This window comes from Opisthorchis viverrini, assembly GCF_000715545.1.
Source record: "Opisthorchis viverrini unplaced genomic scaffold opera_v5_92, whole genome shotgun sequence".
NCBI lineage: Eukaryota > Metazoa > Platyhelminthes > Trematoda > Opisthorchiida > Opisthorchiidae > Opisthorchis > Opisthorchis viverrini.
Window position 1 is genome coordinate 1,355,717 of NW_008751748.1, and position 6,653 is coordinate 1,362,369.

The 6,653-nt window shown below is 49.6% G+C and overlaps 1 protein-coding gene across 1 annotated transcript in view; it reads right to left on the reverse strand.

The window, feature by feature from the left end:
* Nucleotides 1-6,383, reverse strand: part of T265_05106 (hypothetical protein) — a gene marked incomplete at both ends in the record, with an annotated part of 104,489 nt that extends 98,106 nt beyond the window's left edge. The window contains one exon of the mRNA XM_009170023.1: nucleotides 6,341-6,383. The remainder of the gene's footprint in view (nucleotides 1-6,340) is intronic.
* Between the last annotated feature and the right edge of the window lie 270 nt (nucleotides 6,384-6,653).

The following is a 6,653-nucleotide window of genomic DNA, read 5'->3' on the forward strand; positions in this document are numbered from 1 at the left end:
CCAGAAGCCTTGTCACAACAGGCGTCAAACTAACACATCTGTGGTTACCACATTCACTGCGAGTACCCACCACTATCGATTTAACCCAGTTGTCTGGGACGGCCTCCTTCTCCCAGATAGGCCCAAATAGGCTAGACAGGCACTGGTTGAGGAGTCCACCGCTATCTCTGAAAAAATCAGGCTGAAGGTCAGGACAAGCAGCACGATGAAGCTTGAGCAGGGTAATACACTCGGACACTTCTGAGGCTGAAGGCGGCTCCATATTTACGGTCCATCTTTCTATTGAAAACCAGGATTCTGGATTGGAGGTAGCAGGTGGCCAGCTGAATTGCTGTTCGAAGTACTGTGCCCAGCGCTCCAAACGTTCTGCTTTGCTGCATATCAGTCAGTCATTTCGGTCCCTGGGTATTTCACTGACAAGAGCTTTCTGAGGACCAACGAATCAAGTGGAACACTTTGCGGACATTCCATTCTTAGCTCTGCTTTGCTGCATATCAGGGAGTCATTTCGGTCCCTGGGTATTTCACTGACAAGAGCTTTCTGAGGACCAACGAATCAAGTGGAACACTTTGCGGACATTCCCAGCATTCTTAGCATCTTCCACTTCTCCAGCCTTCCAGGTTTACCAAGCTTCTCGGGCTGCGAGGACACTCAGATTCACCTGACGTCGGATGATGCGTCGGGTGGAGTAGTGGCTGCGGCTAGGGGGGATCTGTCGCCGGGTCTCCAGCAAAGACACGACCCTATCGGAGATCCAGTGTTTGGATAAGGTTGGCTTGGTTGTACTGCAGACGTTTCGGCTTTGGGTAGCGCCCTGGATATCATTTCCCGGTGGTCGTTTATATCCGACACCGTACCATCCAGCAGACGTACGAGGAGCTGGTGCTGATACTTTCGTTTGACTTCTGGGTCCACTACCTTCTTAATGGCTAGGCAAGATGTGCGCGATTTGCGTACACCTGAAAAGCGCAATGAAAAACAGCAGCATACAAGTGCATCGTCGGTGTCCCCGCTGGTGTTCCAGAAGGAGCTGTAGGTGATGATCGATCCTCACCACCGATAGCCGACGGCGACGTAGTCTGGTTGGGTTCGTGGCTGGTTTGTTGATGGGCACCACGTTGTCAAGCAATTTCCACTGTTACGGAAGTTCATACTGCAAAAGAACAGTCTGTGATCAGAACACATCTGAGGTGAGCGGCCTCCGTTGTCCGTGCGTCTCGTGTCCAAACCAAGACGACCACCCGATCGGGTCTTAGCAGCGCATAGTCTACTCACCTGGGCGTTCATGTCACCAGCCCGCTGTACAAGAGCATATAAAGCGTAACAGAAACTGTCCTTCGCCGATTCAGGGCTACAGTCAATTGGGGCGCTGGCAAACGCAATGAACAAGATGCAATTGACCTCACTTCTTCTAGAGTCTATCACATATGTTGCCAAACGAACCGCACAGACGTGACGGATGTCCACTCAAGCAGGGACGCTTCCGGTCGTTCGCTCAATACAATACCCGCCCTAGCATATTCAGCTAAAGCGGCCTCTACATCAGCAGCCAGAACTTGAAAGAGAGAGAAAGGGCAGTCAGCTCGATCACAGTCCTTGTTTCTGACGGACAACATACATCAATGCAGAGAGGATCCAGCATACCAGCAAGAGCCACCCGTTGATCTGCTTGCTTCGGTGCGAACATTGAAATTGGCTACGTAGACGTGCTGTATGAAAACAAACTCCGAAGTGTTTGGGGTTGTGTCTGAATTAGGACGTACAGAAGCTGCAGCTAAGTGTGATGCAGGGCGAGCAAAACGATCGGTTCTACAGCTGGGACCTGTGGAGAAAGTATTCAAATTTGAGCGGGGATGGTGGAAGACGGAAAAGGGAGGCGGAGCAGGAGACGTAAAGAAGGAGGCATCAGAAGTAGCATGTTTTCGCCTACCCGCCCTGCTGTATGCAGCAAGTAAGGCGACCCGGCTGATGGCACCATCCGACGGCCGATGTGGCATGAGAGTGCTGTAATCTGTAAATGTCATCCCACCGTTAACAACGGAAATTCATTGTGAGACGTCATTTCTTTATTGCGACAAGGCACCCGATCCGGATGGCCTAAACCACGCATCCTCAAAGAATGTGATGAGGTTCTGATGATAAGTCCGACCATCCTACTGCGGAAGATTTTGGACGAGAATAGCTACTGGTGGAATGGATCATTCAAATCTTCAAAAAGAGAGTCAAGCGAACGTCATTTGAAAACAATCGTTGCACAAACTTGGTGACCATGAAGTCTAAGGTTCTGTCTTGTAGTATTTTGCGCAGGTTGATCGGTTATCGACAGGTCCGTGAGTCAAATTGGGTTCGTTGATATGGGTTCGATTTATCAGCTATCAACCACATACCAAGGATACGCTGGACAGCTGCTGCAGGTTCGATTACCGGGAAATGGGAGAGAGCGGGAGATATGACCAAGCGTTGGGGGGACGGCATGTTCAGTTAGTTCGGGAACCGGTAAGTTACTCATCGAAAGCCAACCGCCGGTCACCTGTTACCTTATGAAGGAATGTGAAACATCTACTTGAGAGCAGCAAGCGAAATTTAGACCTGTGAGAGGTTGCGCTCAGCAAGTAGCATCCCGTCACGTGCTAGAACAACACCATACGTATACACGAACCCGAATTTTTGTATTCCTGGATTTCAAAGGCGCACTTTTTCGTCCACCGCGTCCGTCCCTCCCCCTAACACGCTTTGTCAGCAAGAAACGCCCCGGAAGTTTTTCAGTACGGTAAAAATCGTTCAGCAGTAACACCCTTTCGGTGCCTAACTGCCATGCCACCAGAAGGAAGCAAGAGGACTTGGACACTGTCAAGCCTAGACAGGAGAATTCGAGATCGGGCTCGAACCACGGACCACCCAGTAAGCAGATTCACCGTTTATATCCGACACCGTACCATCCAGCAGACGTACGAGGAGCTGGTGCTGATACTTTCGTTTGACTTCTGGGTCCACTACCTTCTTAATGGCTAGGCAAGATGTGCGCGATTTGCGTACACCTGAAAAGCGCAATGAAAAACAGCAGCATACAAGTGCATCGTCGGTGTCCCCGCTGGTGTTCCAGAAGGAGCTGTAGGTGATGATCGATCCTCACCACCGATAGCCGACGGCGACGTAGTCTGGTTGGGTTCGTGGCTGGTTTGTTGATGGGCACCACGTTGTCAAGCAATTTCCACTGTTACGGAAGTTCATACTGCAAAAGAACAGTCTGTGATCAGAACACATCTGAGGTGAGCGGCCTCCGTTGTCCGTGCGTCTCGTGTCCAAACCAAGACGACCACCCGATCGGGTCTTAGCAGCGCATAGTCTACTCACCTGGGCGTTCATGTCACCAGCCCGCTGTACAAGAGCATATAAAGCGTAACAGAAACTGTCCTTCGCCGATTCAGGGCTACAGTCAATTGGGGCGCTGGCAAACGCAATGAACAAGATGCAATTGACCTCACTTCTTCTAGAGTCTATCACATATGTTGCCAAACGAACCGCACAGACGTGACGGATGTCCACTCAAGCAGGGACGCTTCCGGTCGTTCGCTCAATACAATACCCGCCCTAGCATATTCAGCTAAAGCGGCCTCTACATCAGCAGCCAGAACTTGAAAGAGAGAGAAAGGGCAGTCAGCTCGATCACAGTCCTTGTTTCTGACGGACAACATACATCAATGCAGAGAGGATCCAGCATACCAGCAAGAGCCACCCGTTGATCTGCTTGCTTCGGTGCGAACATTGAAATTGGCTACGTAGACGTGCTGTATGAAAACAAACTCCGAAGTGTTTGGGGTTGTGTCTGAATTAGGACGTACAGAAGCTGCAGCTAAGTGTGATGCAGGGCGAGCAAAACGATCGGTTCTACAGCTGGGACCTGTGGAGAAAGTATTCAAATTTGAGCGGGGATGGTGGAAGACGGAAAAGGGAGGCGGAGCAGGAGACGTAAAGAAGGAGGCATCAGAAGTAGCATGTTTTCGCCTACCCGCCCTGCTGTATGCAGCAAGTAAGGCGACCCGGCTGATGGCACCATCCGACGGCCGATGTGGCATGAGAGTGCTGTAATCTGTAAATGTCATCCCACCGTTAACAACGGAAATTCATTGTGAGACGTCATTTCTTTATTGCGACAAGGCACCCGATCCGGATGGCCTAAACCACGCATCCTCAAAGAATGTGATGAGGTTCTGATGATAAGTCCGACCATCCTACTGCGGAAGATTTTGGACGAGAATAGCTACTGGTGGAATGGATCATTCAAATCTTCAAAAAGAGAGTCAAGCGAACGTCATTTGAAAACAATCGTTGCACAAACTTGGTGACCATGAAGTCTAAGGTTCTGTCTTGTAGTATTTTGCGCAGGTTGATCGGTTATCGACAGGTCCGTGAGTCAAATTGGGTTCGTTGATATGGGTTCGATTTATCAGCTATCAACCACATACCAAGGATACGCTGGACAGCTGCTGCAGGTTCGATTACCGGGAAATGGGAGAGAGCGGGAGATATGACCAAGCGTTGGGGGGACGGCATGTTCAGTTAGTTCGGGAACCGGTAAGTTACTCATCGAAAGCCAACCGCCGGTCACCTGTTACCTTATGAAGGAATGTGAAACATCTACTTGAGAGCAGCAAGCGAAATTTAGACCTGTGAGAGGTTGCGCTCAGCAAGTAGCATCCCGTCACGTGCTAGAACAACACCATACGTATACACGAACCCGAATTTTTGTATTCCTGGATTTCAAAGGCGCACTTTTTCGTCCACCGCGTCCGTCCCTCCCCCTAACACGCTTTGTCAGCAAGAAACGCCCCGGAAGTTTTTCAGTACGGTAAAAATCGTTCAGCAGTAACACCCTTTCGGTGCCTAACTGCCCACCCACCAGAAGGAAGCAAGAGGACTTGGACACTGTCAAGCCTAGACAGGAGAATTCGAGATCGGGCTCGAACCACGGACCAGTAAGCAGATTGCCATGCCACCAGAAGGAAGCAAGAGGACTTGGACACTGTCAAGCCTAGACAGGAGAATTCGAGATCGGGCTCGAACCACGGACCACCCAGTAAGCAGATTCACGATCTAACCACGGCCATCTCGCCCCCATCAGTATGATGGGTTCTCTATAAGAGAGGACGCCCTCCAAAAGCGTTTGTATACAAAAATGACGTTTAACGACCCTTTTCTCTTTCCATCACTCCTATTTTGTGACCGGCGGGATAATGGGAAGAACGCTAGAAAGCCTTCAAAACTTGTGTTCAGACAGCTTCTGACGACAGCCTTTTCGAGATTTTATATGCAAACCAGAAGAAGGCAAACGCGTTCATGGATGGATTGCCGACAAAGTGCATGGTGACTTGGTCATGTAATGCCCCTGATGTATCACTGTTTGCCGGAAGGAGTGCATTGTTCCGTGTCCAAATGACAGTGGCGCAAGGTGACAACCTTTGATTCGCCATAGGGGTACGGAAGCAGTTATGAAAATTTTGAGCATTGTCGGTGCGACTCGCCTTACAGGGTGCGATCTGCGTGATTTCCCCTGTGCTATAAGATATGTTTGCTAATCCATGTCAGTTTTCATCTAAGTGTCCAGGGTCGCAGGTACCTCAGAAAGATTGTGGTAGGCTGGAACCAGATTCCTCCCCACCCACTCTTGTTTTCCTGTCGATAAGGCTTCCAAATAAAGTACGGTTACACAGGGTTGGAGCATCCGTGTTTAACGTTAATACTGCGCTGTCAATGATTCATGGATCATGGCGCCAAAGCATACCCTGCTATGACACTATCGTCGTTATCAACAATCGACAGCGCCTGCACGTCTTAGCTTCAATTTTACACACTGGCATCGGGATGAAGAAATGGGTCGTATTATCTGATACATTAGGTGTTGCATCGACCAGTCAGGTCCTTTACACATCCCGGCTCCAGTTTTGACTTGTGTATTAAGCCACGATCTGTTCGTCCCTTGACTTTTTGGGAACATAACTTAACGTCGATTTCACACAGCCACTTTCCAACTATGCCGCCCAAATCCGGTTTGCAAGTGAGGTGTGTGGATACGTGCTCCGGACCGCGGATAACCCATATGACACTATATTTGCATCAAAACTACTTACAACTGAAGGCTACAGCACCAACTGGACAGCAGAGATCGTCAGAAAGCATATGGTGGGTCCCAGCTGCGTTTCGATTACATGATCAAAACAGGTATAAGCCATGACAGTTCACTCTGGCCTCAGTAAGTTTTGCACCAGGACACAGAGCAGGCGGACGTATCGATTACCGTTGTGAAAGGTTCATGTACATGGGATAAGGCCCTCACACCTACCTTTACTTGGAGTGAAACATCATCAACAGGTCCGCGGAATCAGCGTTCGACGCGATGCATGAGTTGGCGAGGTGTTGTGGATACTGGACTCTCATTGGTCAAAGAACTAACTCAATAATTGGGAACAGTAGCGTGCGATCAGGAGAGGGTAGGACAAGCCAGGTTGGCAGGATAAGTGGCTCAGACAGGTGATTGTTGCAGTTTATTTCACAAAAGTTTATAAATACGTACTGCGATGCGAAAACGAAGGACCGTGAACCGAATTGAATGCGAGATTCGGTACTCATGGATTCACGGATTACTACACAGGATC